This window comes from Dermochelys coriacea, chromosome 2 (assembly GCF_009764565.3).
Source record: "Dermochelys coriacea isolate rDerCor1 chromosome 2, rDerCor1.pri.v4, whole genome shotgun sequence".
Classification (NCBI taxonomy): Eukaryota; Metazoa; Chordata; order Testudines; family Dermochelyidae; genus Dermochelys; species Dermochelys coriacea.
Window position 1 is genome coordinate 159,005,165 of NC_050069.1, and position 25,619 is coordinate 159,030,783.

The 25,619-nt window shown below is 38.8% G+C and overlaps 1 protein-coding gene and 1 long non-coding RNA gene across 19 annotated transcripts in view; one reads left to right on the forward strand and one right to left on the reverse strand.

Moving 5' to 3' along the window:
• Positions 1 to 25,619, reverse strand: part of LOC119850530 (poly(rC)-binding protein 3-like) — a 685,847-nt gene that overhangs the window by 194,931 nt on the left and 465,297 nt on the right. Inside the window, exon 1 of one of the 18 annotated variants that reach the window (XM_043508587.1) lies at positions 11,235 to 11,831. The exons of 13 other annotated variants lie outside the window; for them this stretch is intronic. The gene's annotated coding sequence lies outside the window, so the exon portion shown is untranslated. Of the gene's footprint in view, positions 1 to 11,234; positions 11,840 to 25,619 lie in introns of those variants that run through there. 4 more of the 18 variants (XM_038388665.2, XM_038388654.2, XM_043508584.1 and 1 more) reach the window with 4 other exon arrangements.
• Positions 878 to 17,073, forward strand: LOC122458859. The gene is made up of 3 exons (XR_006279146.1): positions 878 to 1,027; positions 3,687 to 3,691; positions 17,062 to 17,073. It is a non-coding gene; the product is annotated as an uncharacterized LOC122458859 (long non-coding RNA).

The following is a 25,619-nucleotide window of genomic DNA, read 5'->3' on the forward strand; positions in this document are numbered from 1 at the left end:
TGTTGGAGATCATGTTAATTGTGCACAGTCTCACACTTCCTAGATGTTGAATTCAATTCTTTTAAAGTATACTGTCCAGAATGACTTATCTAAATCCCTGATCATAGGAAAATAAATTAACTTTTTCTGCTACTGCATTTGATGAACTTTTCATAACTGCTACAAACACATGGTTACTCACTTTTTCTAATGCTTTTTTCTTTCTTTTGAGTGATTTCATTGTACTTAACCATATAAAAATAGCTTTATTTCCTCCACTCAAAGCTTTGCTTTTCCTTGGTATCATTTATAGTAAGTCACATTTGTGTCTCTCTAATAATCTAATACATGTTCATAAAAACTATTTTTCTACTAGTCTCTATTAGAAAATACAGGATAATATTAATTATGATTTACTGTTCCTTTGGTCGTTAATTTAAGCCTTGATAGTAGAATGCCCCCTTCTGGCCTTAGCATGTCAAGGACTGCAGGAGGGGAGAGGTGGAGTGTTGATTGAATAGATAGGGGGTTGACCATTCCATCGGATCCTGGAAGGAAGGAAGGAAGGTAACCCACTGGCACCTGGGTCCTCCTTTTCTTCTAGTCTCCCTCCTATATAGGGATTATGTATGGGTTGGGGCTGGGGCCAATTCAGGGATGTGAGGGAGCCAATTGGCTCCAACAAACATGCCTCCCCATCCCCAACCACCTCCCAGCAGTCATTCTTGATTCTGAAAGCTGCCCGCCCCTATAGGTGGTATAGCTATCAGAGTTGAGTCTCTGGGCTTGCTGTGAGTCTGACCAGATCATCTTCTGTGGTCAGGAAGCAATTTTTTTCCTTGGAAAAAGATCGGCAAGTTGCCCAGTGTCATAGAATCATAGAATATCAGGGTTGGAAGGGATCTCAGGAGGTCATCTAGTCCAACCCCCTGCTCAAAGCAGGACCAAGCCCCAATTTTTGCCCCAGATCCCTAAATGGGCCCCCAAGGATTGAACTCACAACCCTGGGTTTAGCTGGCCAGTGCTCAAACTGCTGAGCTATCCCTGGGTTTATTATAATTTTTTTTTGTTCTTCTTTCTTCACAGCATCCTGGAGGACTGGTAAGTGGGCATATAGATAAGAGAGAGTGCCAGAAAAGGTGGGGGAGGAGAAGTAATAAACATCAAAAATATTGTTGCAACTTGTGACTGGGTGTCCAGTGCAGGTAGCAGACTTCCAGGGCCAGCTTCTGGGGAAACCCCGAGCAGGTGATTGTGCGTGCATGTGTGTTTGCGTGTGAGAGAAAGACTTAAATCTCGACAGCTGCCACTCATCTATACCCTCATTTCCCCTCATGGATCAGTAGTGGGAGTTTGCTACCAGGGTCCCCTTTCATTCCTTGGTTGTATGATACAAGGTCTTTTAACACTGCGTTGGACCTAATTAATGCCTGGCAGACTGAAGGGGCGGGGTGTTTCAGCTGTCCCTTCTGCATATTAAAATTAATAGAGTTGCAGCCTGCCACTTTAAATCCATTCACATGTCTCCTGTGTATCCTGATCAATTCCCTATCCTTTACAAACTACTGCAGCCATTCCTTTTGTGAAGACCAAATACAATAGATCTACATTTTTAATAGCAGACCAATGATCGGAGTTAATCAAGTTTTCTGTGTTTCAGTGGAGTCAATGGATGGAGTCAACTGATGGCTTTTGAAAAGTTACCTATAAATAGGGCTGTGCCAATAGATCATTTTTCAGTTCACAGGCCATTTAATAAATAATAAAATAAATAAATAAATACATAAAATAATTCAGTGTCATCCAATTTTTTTGAAATGTTTGGCAAATTGAAAAGTCAAAACAAATTTCATTTGGGTTGAACAAAATGGTCCCCAACCCCCAACTCCATGTGGCCCTGCACCCTCACTCCCATTCAGTCCATCCCTCCACTAGCTTTCTGCATCCCAGTCTGTGACCACCATCCCAGCAGCCCCATGTGCCCCACTCTGTCTGTCCTGCCCATATGTGAATCCTCACCTGGCGCTGCGGGCAGAGCACTGTGAGGAATGCAGCCTCTGCTCTCTCCCTATTGCCTGTCACAGCTGGTGGGGAGTGGCTTCCCTCTGGCACCACAGCAGCCCCTGGTGGGCAAAAGGCATAACTGCAGTGCATCTCTGGCAGAATCTATTTTCTACAGAGAAAAAAAAATCTGCAGGGGACATGAATTCAGTGCATGTGCAGTGGCACAGAATTTCCCCAGGAGTACCAGTAATACTCAGTTAACTGCTGCTTTTCTCTCAGAATACATAGATAAATCAGATCTAGAAACTATGGCTTTCCACCAAGCAGATTTTCAGTGCATTGCACGTTTAGTGAAGTGAATGTGTTGTGAAATTGTGTGCCTTCAATACAGTAAGTGTGGATTTATCCTTAGGGAAAAGTCCAATAGAATTTAATAGGGATTGAAACAATAAAAGTTTCACAGAAATTCATCTAAATTCTACAGAAATTATTCTAAAAACCTATAGAATTTAATATCCTTTCTTATGTTTTTTTGAATCTTACTACAGGTGATGCATAGTCCTATATCTAGGGCCCTACCAAATTCTCTGTCCATTTTGGTCAATTTCATGGTCAGAGGATTTAAAAAATCGTAAATTTAATGATTTCAGCTATTTAAATCTGAAATTTCTCAGAGTTGTAATTGTAGGGGTCCTGACCCAAAAAGGAGTTGTTGGAGGGTCGCGGTACTGCTACTCTTACTTCTGTGCTGCTGCTGCTGCTGGTGGCGCTGCCTTCCGACATGGGCAGCTGGAGCGTGGCAGCTGCAGGCCAGGCGCCCAGCTCTGAAGGCAGAGCCACCGCCAGCAGCAGCGCAGAAGGAAGGATGGCCTGGTATGGTATTGCCACCCTTACTTCTGTGCCGCTGCCTGCAGAGCTGGGTCCTCAGTGAGCAGCCACCACTCTCCGGCCTCCCAGCTCCGAAGGCAACAGCGCAGAAGTAAGGATGACGTGGTATGGTATTTCCACCCTTACTTCTGTGCTGCTGGTGATGGGGAACCGCTTTTAGAGCTGGGCGCCTGGCTAACAGCCACCACTCTCCAGTCACCGGCTGCCCAGCTCAGAAGGCAGCACAGAAGTAAGGGTAGCAATACCGCCCCGCCCCCCCAAAAATAACCTTGTGACCCGCCCTGCAACTCCCTTTTGGGTCAGGACCCCCAACTCAGAAACGCTTGTCTCCCCCATGAAATCTGTATAGTATAGGGTTAAAGCACATAAAAGTCCAGATTTCACAGTGGGAGACCAGATTTCATGATCCATGATGCATTTTTCATGGCTGTGAATTTGGTTGGGCTATATCTCTATTGTTTGAATATAGAATGATTCAAAATACCTACAGAAGTTATTTTCTATTAAATTCTATAGGACTCTTCCATAAGGGTAGGCACATGATTCACATCAATGTTAGATTAAATACAAGGTCTTAACCTGAAATCAGACAAAATTAGTTGCTTTTAACAGCCTATGGACCATTTGCTACCAACAGATCCACACTGCAATTTGGTCTTTTTAGATGGGATTCCCCAGGCCCTCAAAAGTTTCTCCAACAGGCATAGATTCCCATATACACAGGTCTTCTATGTAGGCACTGGCAGTCTCAGAAAAGTGTGTTTTCCTTCAAAGAACATGGAATTATGTACACAAAACACTAATTAGCAGTGAAGACACAGTAGGAAATAGGAGACTGTAGAGCCACATTTTTTAGCATGTGGCATGCCAACAGCTTAATTTGTGTTCTTGAGCTTCCACAGATATGTAGTCAACACTGATTTATCTGGCTCTATACCATTCTATATACATCACTTACAGCTAAATCAGAGATCAAAATGCAAAATCTAGCATTTCAATGCATCAGGCGGATTTCTGACACTACTTGAAGGCCTTTGGGCCCTAAGCCAGTGAATGGGTTACAGGTACATTGGAATAAATGTGTATGTGATAATGTGTATTATATGGTAATAATATCTTAGAGTCTAATATCTCTAATATCTTAGAGTCTCTTACTTAGTCTTTACTCTGACAAATTCCATTTAATTTCATGGGATTCAGCATGAGGAAAGATCGAGTCGTAATAAACTGAGTAAGAACCTCACAATTCAGCCTAAGGTGAATATAAGTAGAAAATTAATTTGTAGTTAAAGTTCAAAATTCTGGGAAAAGAGTATCATTTTCTGCCCATTTTCAAAAATGCAATGTGTAAATAAAGACATGAAGTGGAATTTATGCAGTCAAAATGTAACATGGGGTGAGTGGTAATGGAGTATTTTGTGGCATGTAGCATACATGAGTGAAGTGAATGGCACATTGTATACCTACTGCTTGGCTCTGACATACCACTGGTGAGCAGTGTCTTAACAGTTTTAGGTGGCATGCCTATTCTGAAAAGCAGGTGAGGGACAGGATTTTCACTTCACTAAAATAGATGCCATAAAATACTGAGTCATCTACCTCATGATTTTAAAATGCATGGTTAAATTTGGAGTCATCCAACTTATTTGATGTTGCAAACACTGATGGGGGCATTGGATTGCTGTATGAGAACAGTTTAAAAAATTTAAAAAAAAAATCTGAGAAACAGTTCACAAGTATACAATATGTGCTGCCCATACATTTATATTAACATAGGCAGCCTGTCCATTATCTACAGTGGATCCATAGTTATCAAAAGTAAATATTGTCAGGACAACACACCCTGCAACAATCTTTGGAGTTCATTGGAACCCTGCTCTTTCATCAGAAATTTAAGTGCTTAACTAATAATTGCTACTCTTATTCTGAACCAAAATCAGAGATCTAAACACCTCTAAAATTGGAGAAATTTAGAATCAAAACCTGGATCTCAATTTCACATTTGCCCTTACCTCTACCAACCAAAATCTCAAACCTACATGCCAGCAGAATTGGAGGTTAAAGGGTCTGTTACCTCAGGCACAAGGAGCAAAGTATGTATTTCTTAATCTAGTTTATTTTAATTTCACATTGAGGAAAGCTACAAACAAATAAAAATGAAAGCAATTAGCCTCCTTAATCAGCTTAATCAAATATAGTCAGATCTTACTGGAGCGGGGGTGGCTGGCTTGCAGTGCTGAGCTCAACCCGGCATGACAATTATTGATCAGAGGGGCTGTGAGTTTAAAAAGGGTTGTGTTTATTTTAAATATTATAGTTCTTTATTATGCTTTGTTGCTGTTCTATATCCATGTTCAGTGTTCCAGTGTAGGCAAAACTTCCATTACAACTTCCTGGCTAGGTGTTGACACCTGCCCACAGCCATTCTAATGAGATCCTAGACACGTACAAAGTTTTTGCAATCTGAATGACAGCCACAAAAAGTTTCGTATTTATTGAAGGCCTGACTCTATCCTCATAATAGGGTTTCAATGGTGGATAGATTTTGCGCTGGCCTCCAAATGGGGAGGATAGCATCCAAAGGGAGTAAGGGTGGCAAAACTGGGCCCTGAATATGTTGGTAAAAACAGCTTTTTCAGGGCTTGATTGTGCAAATTGCACAAAGGCTAAAGGAGTGCTATGGAGACACACTGCTCCAAGGGGAGCACCAGAAGGCATCCTGCCTTTGGGTAATGAAGCTTATTCCCTTCATGTGATGTCTCTGCTCTCTGTAGAGTGCTGTGTGCCATCAGGGGGCACAATATGTGTTCTCTCTTGGCTGAAGGGGATACATATTCTGCTGGGCCCTTATATGGGCTGTGCTGTCGGTGATGGCTCCTTGCAGTCTCTACCACACTGCATCACTCAGCGAAATCCTGAATTTAGCATGAATGGCCAGTCCTCCTTGCTGCCAACAAACAGATCTATGACTCTTTCCATTTCTAAGTTGATAAAACCTTTAGGGAGTACTCTTCCTGTCCTGTACGCACTTCTGAAATCCAACTTGCTTCACACGTACGTGGGGTTCACTGTGCGGTATTGGGGAGCCAATGTAGTTACAACATACTGGAGCAATTGAAAAAAAATCCATGCCTTCATTTGAGTATCAATAAAGTCATGCCATTTTTTAAGCTCATGCCATCTCAAAGTTTCAAATTTTTGAAACATTTTTGTGCTGATAAACCACATTTTTCTTCCAAACTGTCAAAATTTCATAATTTTTCAACTAGCTCAAATGCAAATTTTATTGAGAGGTGCTGCGAGAACATTCTCAAAGGCCTGCATACATGACAGGACCTAGGAGAAACCACCATGAGACTACCTAAGCAGAGAAGATCTTCTCAAGAAAAGCAGGTACACAGTGTGTTTTCTCTGAAGCCTGCCAATAGCTTGTGGTATGGTCATATCATATGGTCCTTGCCTACTATTTCCTCAGGGACACGTCTATTGAAGTCAGTGCACCCAGTCTTGGTAGTTTTATTTGGTCTTTAGTCAGACAAAACTCCCAGGGCTGGCTGAGAAGTCCAGTCCAAACCTCTGAGGGGGTAGATATAGAAGGAAAGTTCAGTAAAATCTAAATGTCCTCTCTAGCCTTGGGAAAAAGTCTCATTTCAGTTGGAGTTTTGCCCGAATAGGGACAGAGTGAACAAATACATAAATTGGCCCATTAGGAACAAAATTATTCAGCAACATTTTCTTTTAAATTTAAATAAAAGCTTTTTATCTTTAAGAACAGGCCCCAATGTACTTATTACACTGATTTATAAACTGGCCACTCTATAAGGAGGATGTGGGGGAGTAGAACCCAAATGAAAATGCCTAAGAATATGTATGGAAATGTTTGACAGAACATAGAGTTTCAGAGTCCAGGTTAATACAGTTCAGGCCATTCATATTGCAGAGATTATGATTCTGTTTGGCAGGAAGTTTGCATTATATTGAAGTGTGAATTAATTGACCTAAACATGATTTTTTGTGGCTGAATCAAACATTTCTTACTGATGGGGTTTCATATGTGATGTCTCTGAGTATTTTCATAGTCTTATAGGCAGTGTCTAGGTGCTTAAACACATTATAGTTTTTTTCCCTTCAGCCGGGGTTCTGGAACTAGAGGTGCTGGGAGTGGGGCAGCAACCCCTGGCTTGCATTGGTTTCATCCTATACAAGATTTACAATTTTGCTCAGTGGCTTTCAGAACCCCACACACTATAAAAATTCTACCAACGCCAATGCCCTTAGTTAAAGGTTAACATTAATAAATAAAACAAAACACAAAACAAAACAAGCCCTCATACTAGATGGATGTCTGTTACAAAGCATTTCTGCTGAATTTTAATCCAAAAAAGCTGGATTTAGTGCTGGTATTTTTTAATTAAAATCCCCATCACTCAGCTCCTTTTTGTCTTATGGAATATCTATCAATCAGGAAGAATTACAGCAGGATGTACCACTTGGCAGGAGGCCATTCTGTTCCCTCCACCAATCCTGCCACAAACTTTTTTCTTCTCCCCCACCCACCATTCATTAACTAAATGTACTGAATAAACCTGAACATCTCAACTAAATCCTATTGACCCTGGATTTGCTGCTTAATGCTAAAACCCAAGTGACCCATTTTTCTCCTGTTGATACTTCTATCACTGACATCAGCCAGCACAGAAAAATATCCCAGTTACATTAAAATATTTAAGGAACAAGATTTACAGAACTCATTATTCAATCTTTCTGCTACTGTTCATGAACTTTACATAAGCTTTTGCTTCTTGCATGGATTCATACTTTCCTTTGGTGCTTCATAAGCAACAAAGTGCATCTGTTGTTTAGCAAACGGAAGTGGCAAAATGTAGTTGTTAATATGATAGATTTGGATTTAAAAAACAACATTGTCTTAAAAATTCTGTGCGACTATATTCCTGTGCATTCTACATGTTCCTGCCAGAAAGAGTTATTAGAATTTAGAGCAAAATAAATTATAGAAATACTTTATTTTGATAGGAACTCACAATGAATTTGCAGCACTAAAAACTGCTATTTCAGTTGATTTTTAGACTTCACCGTGGTTTGTAATTAGTGCAATTGCTATCTTTCGATGCTTATAATTATTTGCTTTGCTGCTTCCATATACATAATAGAGACCTCTGAAGGTTATTCGGAATCTCACGCCTCCTAGTTGCGGAACCCACCCCATGCACCCACCTTGTAACTGTTACATCTGATCTGCCTCCGCCTTCACTGCCAATCCCTCCCTCTGCCCTTGATAACAAGCATCCTGATGCTCACTTCCCAGCTCTGGATCCTTTATGCAATAATTGTCCAAAAAGAACCCATAGCTGACTTCCCTCCCAGCTATAGAAACCTCCCACAATAGCACTCAACAGCCCTTCATCCTGACCACCCTTAATTGCCAAAAGCTGTCATTACCCCTCACTCTGACTAGCACTTAGCCTTCCTCCTGCAACTTCTCACCAGTGTGTGCTCCAATATCCCTGGCCTAATATCCCTCCCCTTTCTCTTAGCTTCGGAAGACCCTCTTCTCCAAGCAAGTGTCCCATGCACCCACAGCCACTTGGCCCCAGCCCTGTTCCCTGGTAGTTTTGGAAGCCTCCCACACTGTAGACAGGTGTCTTTTCTTCCATGATACGTGCAGCATGGAAGAAGCTTGCTGCCATCTTTCCCTGCCATAAGAGTCTGGTCCTTAGGAAAGATGGAGGGCCCGATTCACTCTTGCGCTGCACCAAGTACAAAGTGAGGGCAACTTGGGTACAAATTACTACCATTCAGGTATAGTAACTTTTTGTACCTAATTTTCAAGGATATGAAATGACTATACCAACTGCAGGGTAACAGAGTAAGTCTCAGAATTTGCAGGGGACACCGACAAAGCATTCAAAATTTTATCTGTACATTATTCAACTAACAAGCCAGTGTTGTGAAATTTCGTACTAAAAATACCAGCCAAATCAGTTCTAATTAATGTCAAACACAAATCCCCTCACAAAGGCCTAATCGTAAACGGAATTCTGAGTAGCATGGGCCACATCCTGAAGCCCTGACTCGGTTTATAACTCAAATACTTTTTCAGACAAACCTTTGTGGGCATAAGAACTGAGTAAAAAGGATCTAGCCCTATGGCAATTAATAATGCACGAAAATTAAAAATTATAAACTACCTGAAAGAAAATCAAATCTAGCATTCAGGGTATGGAACAGACATTATGCACTAAGAATATTACCAACATGACTACTGTGAGGCCGTTTTAAAATAATGATGCTTTCTTATGCTACTATTTTTCTTGCTAATATTACTAGCAGTGCACTTGTTGGGGTTTTAGCTTCTTTAAAGTACAGAAAAAATATGTTCATTCACTTAAGAACAAACATTTAATACAGTCACATCTCATTGCATTATCACCACATACAGTATGCCGAATGTTAAAATATAGTTCTTGAGGGAACTACTAGCTATTGATTTTAACATTATGAAAAAGTTCATAAAGTGATGAATAAGAGGCCAGCAATTATAAGGAACAGTATTGGTCCAGACAAGAAATATATCCACCTGAATACTTATTTTATGACATATTTGTGGATTGGGATGATCAATATACTGGGGATCTTTTTTCATAGTGCACAAACTATATCAACTTGTATAACTGCTATCGATATTCTTCATGTACCTTTACTAAAGATGTGTTGTTATTCCTCAACATGTTTTCATGTTTTTCTCTGACTAGATTTTTTTTTAATACAACAGCTGTAACACTAAAAGGTTTTTTAAAAATAAACTGCAAGTATCCATCATAACTATCCATAAACCCTTTATTAAGCGCTTGCCTACCTTTGGTATGGCTGGTTCTTAGAATCCATTTTGAATAATCCAGTGACAATGCTGGAACTTTGCACCAGACACGGAGAAAAGCAGTGGACAAATGGATTACCAGTTACTTGACTCCATTTTTCACTATCGTTTCACTTCTAAAAACTTCATATAAAGAAGGAAATAAGTGAAATAGCTGTGTCTGACAAAGGGATAATTTTGTAATAACACAATTCATATTTCTTTTTTAAATTTGAAGGCATGCATGCACAGTGATTGAAATAATTTCCTGCTGCTACTTGACTTTGTTGAATGTAATTTTACACTAGATCATGTGGCTATTAAATATTGAGTTCATACATATTGTAAAAAATGATCATCAGGAAACAGATCAAATAAACTATCTTCCGAAATACAAACATAACAGAAATCATATGGATATATTTAAACATAACAGGACTGTTTAAATATAAAGCATTAAAAATAATTCAGATCCTCAAGATGCTTATATAACAGATGTGTCACATGAATTTAAATGTAGTTAGCCTTAACTGTACAGTTTTGCCATCCTATAAATAATAGTTTGACTTTTAAAAAATCCAGAGACCTACGATGATTTTATTACCATTATTATAACATTTTTGTTAATTTGCTGAATAATACTGAATTTTCCTTAAGTAAAAGAAATATGATGTAAGAAGTTATACTTTTTCTTTATTTCTCTTGTCCAAGGTACAGCATTAGACTATACAGTTGTTTACTTAAGTTCATTCATTAGTAAGCTAAAAAACCCCAAGACTTTGGAATAAAATATTAAATATGTTCATGTAACTTCAAATGATGAAACCTCCCTACATGAGAAAATATTACAATTCACTTGATTTTTTACTGTAATGCCAATTTACAGTATGTTAAAAACTTCTTAGCCTCTGCCTTTCTAATCATACCACTACAGCTCGTGGTTTTCACAGTGAATAGCTTGCTCTTGCCTTTCCCCGTTTCACAATAAATTTACAGCAAACTATTATCAGGGGTGGGGGGGCTCTAAATGGTGTTACAGCATTTAAATCCTCAAGCTGCGACTCAGACTGAGTTACTCACCAAAATAAAGCACACATATTTCAAATGACAATCCCCAATACATATTTTAATGTAGCACACTTGTCCAGATGATAAGCCACACATATAAAAACATCTCCATACAAATCACTTTTCAAGCAACTTGTTAGTTTAAATCTTTTAAAGATTGTCCATTGTTAGGCTGCCCTAGCCATTCGGATGTCACCAGTAATAGTCAGCTAGATAAACAAAACTCTGATCAGAATCATAATGCATATGGGACAGCAAACAGAGCAAGCTGAGTTTCAGTCTTCAAGCTTCAAAAAAACGTGTCCTTCAATTGCAATCTAACTCCTGAAAATAACATACCATTTCTAATACTAAAGATTTTCAGCTAAAACCCTCTACATCATCTGAACAAATAAATCTGACTGGTAGAAGTACTGACCTGCTGAGCTGCTCTCAAAGCCCGTACTTCAAATGCAAAGCTCAGCCAGAGTTTCCGAACAATTTCCTTCTGCACAGTTATAGTGAGTGTGGTCCCTCTATTTGTCTTCTGATTCCAAGGGTGGACAGATGGCCGGGAGCCCTGAGCCCTACTGGAATGAGGCAAAGCTTTGCTTTTTTTTTTTTTTTCCCCCCTCCTCTCTCTCCTCTCCCCTGGTTTAGCGCTTGGCAGATAAGACAGAGTCAGGCACAGTGAGCTCACCACACCCCTCCACCAATCATTTCAATTAGTGCCACATGAGAGGCGCGTCTGTCCAAAATCTGCTTAAGAAAGGGCCAGAGGGCAGGGCAATCTCCTTTGCTCAACAATGACCAGAAGCTGCTATAAATATCCAAACAAAAGCACTGTCAAGGCCAGGAATGTCACTTTCTAATGTGATAAAATTGTAAAGACTCTCTCAGTGTACAGCAGGAGTACAGAGAAATAAATGAGACAGAGATTAAAAACAAAACCCACCCAAGCATAGGACATATGAACATGCTCTCAGAGTTGTACTTTTCTAGTTATAGATTGCTATGCCTCCATTAGTTTTCTTGTGTAGGTACTATATAACTCACTCAGTAAATCATGTGTGAAAGCTGCTAACTAATATGTATAGGTATCAGAGCACATGTCCACTAGATAACTGACTTAGGGTAGCAAGTCTGATCTTCTGTGGCCCCGTCTTCCACAGTTGCCATTGGTTATGTCATGTCAAAAATGACATGTTTTCTGTAGCTTGAACATATTAATATGAGATTCACCTCCATAAAGTTATTACTGCAGTAATAAACTACATACACTGATGTATGTTTGCTCCCAGTCTCATCCCACTTACACCACTTTTACACCAGTGTAACTCTACTGACTTCACTGCCACACTACAGCTACACCGGTGTATGTGAGATCAGATTCTGGCCTTAGGTTTTGAACTATATTGCTGGATAATGGGACTTAAAACTAAATTACAGATTACAAACAAGGATTTAGCAAAGTGGCTCACTATACAGTGACCAGACCTAAAGCATGTACATTACTTTGCAAACATCCAGTTCCCATTGCGGCTGATGACAGCTGCTTGCTACAAGTTGCTGGGCAATGCTTGCTGTGGGGAGAGGAGGAGAGGGGAGGGGAGGAGTTTCAATTGCATTCCACTGCTTGTAAACTCAGTAGTCTCTGAAGGATAGCAATTTCCAGCCTGTTGATGGTAGGATGACAATAGCTAGGTTAATGTGAGGGGAAGTTTGTCATAATAATTCCCTATTTCCTACCACAGACACTCCTAAATGTGAAAAATGTTTAAAGGGTGATCAGATGGGTGATCTATTTATCTCTCCTCTCCATCTATCACATCAGTGTATTCATACATCTGTGCACAGTATGTAATTCTATAATGTACACACACTAACATAACACCCTTGTGTGATACTAGAGCAGGGATAAAAACCATTTGAAAAGGTTCCTGAATTGCTGTGGTAAACTATTGTGCACCAAATTTCTGTCAAAAACCAAGGAAAATATTTTATTCCCAGGTACTACATTGCACATAGTTGCATGTACTTCCACAATGAAAAGTACTTCTTTTTATTAAAATGCTTAATATGAGGGTCTGAGATGGTTTACTTGTTATGGTTGTCATCCAAGATGGATGTCTTAGTTCTTTTTTTTTTTTTTAAATAGACTCAAAGGGTTTATCTAAACAGTGGCAATAGTGCACTCTATGAGGGTATGATTTCTAAAGTGTGTTGCTCATTAATTGGTCTGTGAAGACCCTGCTGGTGTGCTTTAACATAGTGTCATTTGAAACAGTGCTGCGTTACACTCATTAGGGAACAATCAGTATGCACCAGCAAGGGTCTGGTGCATTTCTCCACCATGTAGACAAGCAATAAGAAATTGGGGGTAGTGCACTGAACGTAGTCATAGGTGCTGACTCTGTGGGTGTTCCGGGGCTGGGGTGAGGGTGAGGCCTGGGGGAGGGGGCAGAGCAGGGGCGGGAGAGGCAGAGTGGGGCAGGGCCTTGGGCAGAGTGGGGTGAAACACCCTTTGGGAAAATAGAAGTCAGAGCCTATGTGCATAGTGATGGATGAACTTTTAGGTTTAATTCAGGAAATACATCTAAAACGTTTAAGATTTAGATAAATCTTATACAAAATCCTTTGCCCACAGGGAGGAATTGGTAGTGAGTCTGAAGGTGAAAGGCAATTTGGGTGACAGTGACCATGAAATAATAGATTTCATGATTCTAAGGAAAGGAAAGAAGTGAGAGCAAAGAATAAGGAAAATGTACTTCAAAAAAGCAGACTTGACAAACTCGGAGAACTAGTAGGGAAGTCCTCTGGGAAGAAAGAAGTTCAGGAAAGTTGCCAGTTCCTCACAGAGACAATATTAAAAGGCACAACTACAAACTATTCCAAATGTAAAAGGAAAGAGGAAGAAAAGTAAGAGGCCAATATGGCTCCATCACGAGCTCTTTAATTACCTGAAAATGAAAAAGGAATCCTACAAAAAGTGGAAACATGATCAAATAGATAAAGAGTACAAAAGAACATCACAAGTATGTAGGGACAAAATCAGAAAGGCTAAGGCACTGTGAGTTACACCTAACAAGGGACATAAAAGGCAATAAGAAGAGGTTCTTTAAATACATTAGGAGCAAGAGAAAGACAAAGGAAAGCATAGGTCCTCTACTTAGAGGGGAAGGAGAGCTAATAACTAATGACGTCAAGAAAGCTAAGATGCTTAATGCCTATTTTGCTTTCGTCTTCACTAAAAAGGTTTCAGAGTGGTAGCCGTGTTAGTTTGTATCAGCAGAATGAACGAGGAGTACTTGTGGCACTTTAGAGACTAAAATTTATTTTATAAATAAATAAATACATTTATAAAGAAATTTGTTAGTCTCTAAGGTGCCACAAGTACTCCTCGTTCATTCTACTAAAAAGGTTAATGATGACCAGATACTCAACACAATTAATATTAACAATGGGGAGAAGGAATGCAAGCCAAAATAGGGAAACAACAGGTTAAAGAATATTTAGATAAATTAGATGCATTCAAGGTGGCAGAGCCTGGTTAAATTCATCCTAGGGTACTTAAGGAACTAACTGAAGTAATCTTGGAGCCATTCGCAATTATCTTTGAAAACTCCCAGAGGACGGGAGAGGTCCCAGAAGACTGGAAACAGGCAAACATAGTACCTACCTTTAAAAAGGCAAACAAGGAGAACCAGGGAATTATAGACCAGTTAGCCTAACTTCAATTCCTGGAAAGGTACTGAGCAAATTATTAAACAATCAATTTGTAAGCACCTGGAGGATAATAGGGTTATAAGGAATAATCAGCATGGATTTGTCAAGAACAAATCATGTCAAACCAACTTAATTTCCTTCTTTAATAAGATTACTGACCTAGTGGATAAGGGAAGCAGTAGACATGATATACCTTGATTTTAGTAAGGCTTTGACACAGTTCCGCATGACACTCTCATAAGCAAATTAGGGAAATGTGGTCTAGATTAAATTATAATAAAGTGGGTGCACAACTGGTTGAAAGATTGTACTCAGAGTAGTTATCAGTGGTTTACTGTCAAATTGGGAGAGTGTATCTAGTGGGTTCCCACAGGGGTCAGTCTTGGGTCCAGTACTATTCAATATTTTCATGAATGACTTGGATAATGGAGTAGAGATTATGCTTGTAAACTTTGTGGATGACACCAATCTGGGAAGGGCTGCAAATACTTTAGAGGACAGTTTTAAATTTTCAAAATGACCTTGACAAACTGTTCTGAATTCAACAAAGACAAGGGCAAAAGTAATTCACTTGGGAAGGAAAAACCAAATGCATAACTACAAAATGGTGAAAAGAACAGGAATACTTGTGGCACCTTAGAGACTAACAAATTTACTTGAACATGAGCATTCGTGAGCTATAGCTACAGCTACAGCCCACTTCATTGGATGCATAGAATGGAACATATAGTAAGAAGATAGATATATAGATATATACCCATTAACTTGGGTTTGAATAGAGACTGGGAGTGGCTGGATCACTACACATATTGAATCTATTTCCCCATGTTAAGTATCCTCACACCTTCTTGTCAACCGTCTAAATGGGCCATCTTGATTATCAATACAAAAGTTTCTTTTCTCCTGCTGATAATAGTTCATCTTAATTAATTAGCCTCTTACTCCACCTTTTCATACTCTCTCTCTCTCTCTCTCTCTCTACACATATATCTTCTTACTATATGTTCCATTCTATGCATCCAATGAAGTGGGCTGTAGCCTATTAAAGCTTATGCTCAAATAAATTTGCTAGTCTCTAAGGTGCCACAAGTACTCTTGCTCTTTTTGCGGATACAGATTGACACAGCTGTTACTCTGAAACCTACAAAATGGTGAATAACTGTCTAGGTAATACAGTACTGCTGAAAAGGATCTGGTGGTGAGAGTGGACCAGAAACTGAGTAGGAGTGGTCGATGTGATGCAGCTGCAAAAAAGGCTAATATGATTCTGGGGTGTATTAACAGTAGTGTTGTATATAATAAGACACAGAAGGTAACTATTCTATTTGTTGCTGGTGAGGCATCAGCTGGAGTACTGTGTCCAATTCTGGGCACCGCACTTTAGGAAAGATATGGACAAATTGGAAAGAGTCCAGAGGACCGCAACAAAAATGACCTATGAGGAAAGGTTAAAAATTGGGCATATTTAGTTTTTAGAAAAGACGACTGAAGGGAACCTGATAACAGTCTTCGAATATGTTAAGGGCTGTTATAAAGAGAATGGTGATCCATTGCCTTGTATGTCTACTGAAGGTAGGACAAGAAGTAATGGGCTTAACCTTCAGTAAGGGAGATTTAGTTTAGATATTAGGAAAAACTTTCTAACTATAAGGGATATATATAGTTACTATAACTATATAAACTCTGGAATAGGCTTCCAAGGGAAGTCATGGAGTCCCCTTCATTGGGAGCTTTTAAAAACAAGTTGGACAAACATCGGTCAGGAATGGTCTATGTTTACTTGGCCCTGCCACAGCACAGGGGGCTGGGCTTGACATCTTGAGGTCCCTTCCAGCCCTATATTTCTATGAGAAAATCATGGGACAATCTTGTAAAGACAGAGTTGCTTGCTAGATTTCCAGTTTTGGTAAGGTCGGAAAACCATTGTTATTTGTTTAATGAAGGCTCACGCAGAAGCATAACAATAAAATCAATAAAAACAGTGCAATGTAAGTATCTTTGGGCCAAGTCCTAAAGTCCTACCCAGGCAAAACTCTTGCCTAGTTACTAAGAACTGAACAAAAGCTTCATACAAGTAAAAAACCTTTACCCCAGTGGTAACTGGTGAACAATTTTAAATAATGAATTTACATGGGAAAAACAATGATCTATCTAGAGAGCTGCACAGTTTTGAACACAACTAGCTTGCTAAGAGGACAGCAAGAAGTCCAATATAAATATTAATCTAACTGAGTGAAATAGACTCAGACAACAGTGACATGCCTGGTATAAAACTTTAGATAGACAGACGGAACAAAGACATGACAATTAAAAAAGGTTACTAATTTTTTTTTCCAACTTCCAAAGCAGGTTCCTTCTCAAACTAATTGTCAGTTGGACCTTACTATTTTACAAACTGCTTCTCCCATCCATTTTTGCAAACTATGGATAAAAGTGATCGAGGAATCTTTCTACATCCTTCAAAGGATGCTAAAAATACACAGTGAGGAAAACTGCACCTACGGAAATGTGCATCAGCATGGTACAAATACTCTCTTTAGTAAGCTTGAATGTACTCAAGACATTGTGCTTTATGGACCCAACTGCAGGACGGGTAGATGAATCTCACAAAGACATCATTGACATAAATCACATACTCATCAGAAATACCCCAAAAAGAAGCTTTATATAGGAAAGTTACTGTTCAGTGTGCTGTATATCTACATTTTAAAAATGTTGATAAAAAATCTGCTGCCAATAGAGTAGCGGTTGGATTTCCTGTTTTATATACAGTTATTGTTATTATTCCCTGAGAGCTCCTCTGTTTAACTCATGACCCTCATAGCAACTTGGAATCGATGTATTAGAATTCAAAGTTTGAGCTCTGAGAGGAAACAACCCTATATATGGAAAGCTATCCTTAAGCATCAGTTGAAGTTTTACCTTAAACACTGTTTTATTTGATAAGTGAAAAGTGACGCCACCACCAAATCGTGTAGTATTAATGCTCTTTTCTTTCACACGTCCCTGATCTTGGAAAAAAATGGATTATGCTATTTCTTTGTCTGAATAAAATGTTGCAGTTCCGGAGATAAAGACGTATTCAGTTGAGCAATTAAATAGCTAAATAAATGAATCAGCAGAGCAGAAGTGGCAGATTTAATTACTGCTTAGAGCTAGGAAGAGGAACTAATTATGGGGTTCATGAACCACATGCCACTCTTTGCTTTAACCACGTGCTTCAATTCTTTTGGATCACGCTCAGCAAATACAGCACCAACATGCATCAGAATAAAAACTATTCAAACTTTGAAAATAAAGTCTAATCTTTGTCTAAAGCACAAGCATATTCAGTACTCTGTTTTAATGGCCTATGTTCAGTTGAATAGATAAATCAGTAGGCAGTTTGAGCAAGCTTCTGTTGAACGGGCAGAGCTTTAAAAAGCATAGTTCTCCAAAGACCAAGCATAATCAAATTCACTGGATATGAACAGCATGAAGGTTGCAACACAAAACCGCACATGCATGGCAATTAAGGCATAAAGCATATTGATGCATTAAGTAAGCAATTAAAGGCCCTGTTCAGCAGAAAGTAACCATAGTTTGGGAATTGCAAAAGTCTTGGGAGGTTGCTGGTCCTAGCTCTAGAGAAGGCACCTACTCTATAGGTCTGTTTGCCATGACAAGCCATAAGACAATTTTTTAAAAGTCACCTCTACAGCTGCAAGTTGTGAAGCCACCGCAGGAGAAAAAAAAGCAGGAAATGAGCTTCCCAGCTCTTGTGGTCCACTCCATTCCCATTTTTTATTTATATGATTGTCTTTGCTCTTTTCTTGTAGTGCTGATGCAAATGGTAGTTAACTTGAGCGCTAAGCTCATTCTCCTGCAGCACTGCATTTGAACTGGGAGATGGACAGGCAGGCATTGCATCGGTTATCTTCAAGGTGTTCAATGGGCTAGGCCAGGGGCGGCCCCCATCCATATAGGTGAAGTAGGCGGTTGCCTAAGGTGCCAAGTTAAATGGGGCACCAAATTTGAGGGGGAAAAAATCAAATTTAAAAATAAAAGAAGAAAAAAATGAAAAAGATGAAAAAAATACAAATAAAATAACAAAGATGTCATTATTTCAATTCCCATGCAGGTATGGAGGAAATATGAATTATAATTCATTTCTCTACATTTCTGAGAATTTATTAATATGTCAAATCTTTTATTTACTGCAAAAATAAATAATAGTTTAGCGAATTTTTTTTTAATTTGCGACGTAGGGTCAAGATGACCCACTCTGCAATTTTGATAAGCAATAGCTCAGCCACAATGAAACACATCCGCCAGCGGAAAGAGCTGCAATGCTAGTGACAATTAACTTGTATATACATCAAGGTTGCATAGCTGGAAATTCATGTAGAGTGGAGATATCGTGAGTTGCTAGATGTCAAATGGTCATTTTAATACACTCCACAGGTAGAAGGTTAAGAATCGAGCGAATACTGTGGAAAATTATTTCTTGGTGCCAAAGAATAAAGAACAACATCTTTCAGTATTATAAATCCAAAATATGAGTATCTTTAAGCATTATTAAACCTTAGCGTTATTATCGGGCTGTATAATTATGAACTTTTCTTTGTTATAACTGGTTTCCATGTAATAAATAAGGTCCATAAAAGAAAAGTAACAGCATTAACACTTAATAGACTACGAAAGTGATGATATCACACTCCAAGTGGGTAACCTTGAGGAAGGGGATTACTTTCCAAACAACTGGTGTCGGGTTATAAAGTTGAAAAAGGTCATTCAAGCAGGATAGTGTAATGGATGATTTTGGATTTGTAATAATAAAAATTATAATTAACATTTTTAATGCATTTTTATTTGAAATTGGACTCAAATGTCATCTAGCTGTCGTGTACAAATCTATTCTGAAAATTAGGTGTCTCTATTTTATCTGATCTCAGAAACATTGGTTGGACAGATATACGGATGGACAACCGAATAATTAAGCCTCTGTTTAAAAAAAAAACGCTTAAAAAACAATAAAAGGAAAAAAGGGGAAAAATGTTTCCCAGTTTACCAAAAACCTCAGCCTAGATCTGCCCTTGGGGTTTGGGAGTGGGAGTGCCGATTGCATGGTTCACCCAGGGCACCAGTTGCTGGCAGCTAGTCTAGGGCTGCCCCTGGCCTAGGCCCAGATTATCTAGATTATCCCAGATTATCCCAGTTGTGGGATAAGGACCAGGGTCAACAGCTTCCCTTCTTAGACATAATGGAACTTTCTCCATAAGGCTAAAGCTTTTCTGTGCAGGAGACAGAGCTTTCTTGGGAGTCAATCTACGTCTGTGGAACGAACTCACACAGAAACTAAGGACCATCAAAAATCTCATCACCTTCACCACCATCACCACCTCCAAGGACAAGGGATACTACTTCAATCTGGCCTTCTCTAATATAATCATACAGCAACATGTATATATTTATTAAAATATAAAAAACTAAACTAAACTAAACTAAAACTAAAAAAAACTACCAAAACATTCCACTGCACACAATTCTCTCTCTGGGAAGAGGATAAGAGGGAACAAATCACATATGACAGACATTAATCATGTTGCTTAAGGCACTCCTGGAAGGGATTCATGATGATCAAGGCAATAGAAGAACCTCTATAGAATAGAACAGGGGTCATTTGGCTATGAATCACCCAGGGTATTTTTTATACATTTTTAAAATTAAGAAATTGAGGTGAGAGGGAAGGACTCCATCAGTGGCCAATTGTTTCCCAAAAAATCTCAGCTTTTGATGGCCACTTTAGTGCCCTTTCATAATTGGAAGATTTGTTCCTGGGGTCAGTAACTACCCATTTGCTTCTCCAGAAATACTGCAGAGGAGAGAAGCAAATGACTCCCTCATTCTGACCTCCAGAACAGATCTTCTGTTTGGGGGAAGAGCTCAAAATTAATATCCAGCCATGGCCTCTTACACATTCCTCCCCCCTGACTGCAGTTTGATCAGAATAAAAATAACCCTCCTGCATGTCAGATGTGTAGGCTACCCCTTGGAGGATCCCAATGTCATTATCATACAAAGCTAATGTGTCTGCTTTGCTGGCCTGAAATTCCTGAGACCACCAGCACAATGCCTACTGCACCAACAAAATCCCAAGTAAACCCTATTTTGAGAAGTGGTACATAGGCCGTTGCGCTGGCCCTCTAGGTGGGGTGAATTTCACTCTGTAGAAGGACACTGTGTCAGCAGGGAAACAGACACATGCTGGATCCAAGATGAGGTAAAGACACGGGGAAGGTTTTTACTGAGGTATAATTCTCACAGAGGGAGACACTCACTGCCTGGCTCATGGCTGGCTCAGAATGAACAGCCTTTACACTCAGGCACCAAGTGAGGCACATAGAAAGGTCACAGAGGCTCCAAAAAAGACAGACCCCTCAAACAGTATGTCTAGACAGACTATCGCTACAAAGGGCAATGGGTATTGTCCATTTCATAAGAGCTTAAAAGAGCAAAATACCTTCTGAGAAAAACTATTAGTCTCTAACTCTAAGGAGCAGAGTCAGGCCCAGAAGTTATTTTTGTCTGTTAGGGTTAAGGTAACAGCTGATTTTTCCTGACTGTAGAGAAGCATGCAAGTTTGTCTCAATTATATTTGAATATTGGGTTAGCTTGCTTAGAAAGATCGACAAAAGAAGTGACTAACTGTGCTAGTGGGTGTAAGAAGGTGTTGCTGGTTGACTGGTACGAAGAATAAATTACTGTGTTTTTGGTAAAAGGTCTAAATAATGTATTTACTCACTGCTAGCTATAGAGCTAAAAATAATTCAAAATCACTCACCATTCTCTCCTTTCAGAGTTCAAAGGAGAGATGCTTTTTGCCCTTAATATTCTATTTTCCTAATATTTCAAATAGATAAATATTGTTAAGCTGGAGGTTGGGTGAAACCTTGTAAAAGCTACATTTTTTCCAGAATAAATGTAAAGAGCAATTAAGCTCCTTTATGGAATAGACAGCTGAAAAAATAGGAGCCACTGCTCAAAACGCAGGCTCCCATGCAAAGCAGGAATAGGTACTGAGAGATTTTCCCTGGAGTCTGAATGCAAATATAGGGGGCTGGGTGTTGCTGGATGTAGCTATGTATGTGTGAAAGAAGCAACAGAGACACCACAGAAGATCACAGAAAAGGCAGCATGGAAGCCTGACAGCCAGACAGAAGAGCACTTGTATTGTGGCCCTGAGAAAAAAGCTAAGAGACAGAGCCTTTGGGTAGAGTGCTGGTTGGAAAGAGGTTTGGAACTATGATAAAAGAAAGCTGTGTGATGTTTGATTCCTACTGTGTTTAGGGAAAGAGGACTTTGTGTACATTCTTTGTAAATGAACAGGATTACATTAAAGATACCTGACTCCATCATCAATTTCTCTTCTTAATGGAAACAACCTGAAAGACCCCAAATATTGGCTAACTGCTTGGGTCAAAAGGGGGAAAATATTTTAATTTTTATTTATTATATAGATATGCAAAGTAGCTACATAAAAATGAGCAACAGTTGCAGGAGAAATACTAGGTTTCAGAGTAGCAGCAGTGTTAGTCTGTATTCGCAAAAAAGAAAAGGAGTACTTGTGGCACCTTAGAGACTAACAAATTTATTTGAGCATAAGCTTTCGTGAGCTACAGCTCACTTCATCGGATGCATTCAGTGGAGAAATACTGTCAGCTTTCAGAAAGATTAAAAAGCTCCAGTGAAGGTTTAGCATGGGGTTAGAAAACAAAATGCTGATCACGTTCATCTGTATTTTGAAACAAAAAAATTAGCAGGTTTCAGAGTAGCAGCCGTGTTAGTCTGTATTCGCAAAAAGAAAAGGAGTACTTGTGGCATCTTAGAGACTAACAAATTTATTTGAGCATAAGCTTTCGTGAGCTACAGCTCACTTCATCGGATGCATTCAGTGGAGAAATACTGTCAGCTTTCAGAAAGATTAAAAAGCTCCAGTGAAGGTTTAGCACGGGGTTAGAAAACAAAATGCTGATCACGTTCATCTGTATTTTGAAACAAAAAAATTAGCAGGTTTCAGAGTAGCAGCCGTGTTAGTCTGTATTCGCAAAAAGAAAAGGAGTACTTGTGGCATCTTAGAGACTAACAAATTTATTTGAGCATAAGCTTTCGTGAGCTACAGCTCACTTCATCGGATGCATTCAGTGGAGAAATACTGTCAGCTTTCAGAAAGATTAAAAAGCTCCAGTGAAGGTTTAGCATGGGGTTAGAAAACAAAATGCTGATCACGTTCATCTGTATTTTGAAACAAAAAAATTAGCAGGTTTCAGAGTAGCAGCCGTGTTAGTCTGTATTCGCAAAAAGAAAAGGAGTACTTGTGGCATCTTAGAGACTAACAAATTTATTTGAGCATAAGCTTTCGTGAGCTACAGCTCACTTCATCCGATGAAGTGAGCTGTAGCTCACGAAAGCTTATGCTCAAATAAATTTGTTAGTCTCTAAGGTGCCACAAGTACTCCTTTTCTTTTTGAAAAAAATTAGCTTAGCTCTCACAAAATGTAGACCAAGGACACTAGCTGCATTTCTGAATATGAATAATAGCACAATACTATTCATCATTTAAGACTATTACAGTTATGTATGCCTTTTATAGTCTAGCTTCCATAAAGCAAAATGTTTTTCTGCTCAACCAGTTCGCCTGCTGGAAAGATAAGAGTTCAACTTAACTTTAGATCTTCTGTATTCCTAAAACTTCAGCAAATATTGTCTTCAGCAGTTACAGCAACTCTGACGAGGGCCACATGGCTTTTAAAAAAACCCTAAGCATATGAAAGAAATCCCCCTCAAGTCAATTTTAAATTCCTTTACCAGAGAAAGCAATATAATCTCATTCTCAGGAAAAGAAGATATCTTGCCTAAAATGATCACATATTTTAATATGCTGTATACATTCTGCTCTTGAATTCCTCTATGGGAGAGTAGGAATGTAAGGAAATTCTTGATGCAAAGGCTGGTGCTAGACAGTTCAATATACTTGTGCAACGAGAGAACTATCATTGTGCTACTGCAGAGTTTGACTAATGTGTGACCAGGAAGCTACTGAAGAACTGTAGAGTGAATAAATCTAAAAATAGGAAAAGCTTTGAAGTTTATATTGGCAGTTTTTCCTTGTCCAGTACTGTCATAAATATAAAGGGAAGGGTAACCACCTATCTGTATACAGAACTATAAAATCCCTCCTGGCCAGAGGCAAAACTCCTTCACCTGTAAAGGGTTAAGAAGCTAAGATAACCTCGCTGGGACCTCACCAAAATGACCAATGAGGAGACAAGATACTTTCAAAGCTGGAGGAGGACAGGACAAAGCGTGTCTGTCTGTCTGGGTGATGCTTTTGCCAGGACCAGGTCAGGAATGCACTTCAGAACTTCTGTTAAGTTAGTAAGTAATCTAGCTAGAAATGCATTATATTTCCTTTTATTAAATGGCTGGTAAAATAGATTGTGCTGAATGGAATGTATATTTCCATTTTTGTGTCTTTTTGTAACTTAAGGTTTTGACTAGAGGGATTCTCTATGTTTTGAATCTGATTACCCTGTAAGGTATTTACCATCCTGATTTTACAAGGGTTTTTTTTAAATTTTTCTTTAATTAAAATTCTTCTTTCAAGATCCTGATTGCTTTTTCATTGTTCTTAAGATCCAAGGGTTTGGGTCTGTGTTCATCTATGCAAATTGGTGATGATTTTTATCAAGCCTTCCCCAGGAAAGGGGGTGTAGGGGTTGGAGGGATATTTTGGGGGGAAGAGTCTCCAAGTGGGCTCTTTCCCTGTTCTTTGTTTAACACGCTTGGTGGTGGGAGCATAGGGTTCAAGGACAAGGCATAGTTTGAGCAAGTTTTTTAACCTAAGCTGGTAAAAATAAGTTTAGGGGTTTTCATGCAGGTCCCCACATCTGTACCCTAGAATTCAAAGTGTGGAAGGAACCTTGACAACAGCACATATGAGTTGGATTATTATCAGTCCAACAATTCAGTGTATGATGGAGGAAACAGAATTACATTTCAAGTGTTGTTATAAACAGTAAGGAAAAACATTTGAAAAAAAAAATTTACTTCTTTTTATAGACAATAGACAAATCTGATGCAAAATTTGGTCCTTTCATACTACAAGCTATGAACATCTCTCCTGAATCAGTGTTTGCCAAGTGAAAATGAAAACGATGAACCCGCAACTAAAAAAGCTATCAGTTTAAAATTCATTCAAAGCTACCATATTTGTGAGTGTTTGAACATGTTCTAAAAATTGATACCACTTTGCTTTCTCTGTGACATACAGTACACTTAAAATAAAACTACACAATCAGCATTAAAATGACATTGAATTAACTTAGGATATGATGGCTAAAAAGGTGAAGATAACAACAGAGATAATTTTGTCATAATGATTTTCATTTAAAAACTGCTATTAGATTAATTAAATTTAGCAGAGACCAAAAGCACACATTTTCCCTTATTACAGCCTGTCAGCTAGTATTCTGGGACCCAATGGGAGTCCTGAATGTGGAGTGCTTGCAGAAATCTCACCCTACATCTGAAGCTCAAAGAAGAGAAGTGGTTTAACTACACTGACTGCAATCCATCTATATTTTAACATGTAACAAAAACAGAAGACTTTGCTCTGATTTTATCTTCTAACACCATTATTTTCTGACAAATTTTATATTTGTAATAGCATTCCTTGCTCTGTATTAAAATAAGTGGCTTTTGTCTTGGATAATAAGGAACATTACTGTACATTCAAAACCAGAATAACCATTATTTTGTTTCTTCATTTTTCAAACATCTGAAGGGTTTTCTAAACACTGTTATAACGCACACAAAAATCCCATTGGTCCCAAATGGAATAGCCATGTTTGATTTCAGACTCAAAATTCTCCTACATTTAATAAAATGTTCAAGCTGTATTCCTATCTTGCTTTCAGGTTTTTATTTTATTCAAAAATTTTTTCAGATTAGTCTTGTAAGATGAACCACTTTGGAACCAGCAGCAAATTATATAATAACCATTAAATATTAGTCCACTAACACATTCATCTACTGCAGGGATGGGCAAACATTTTGG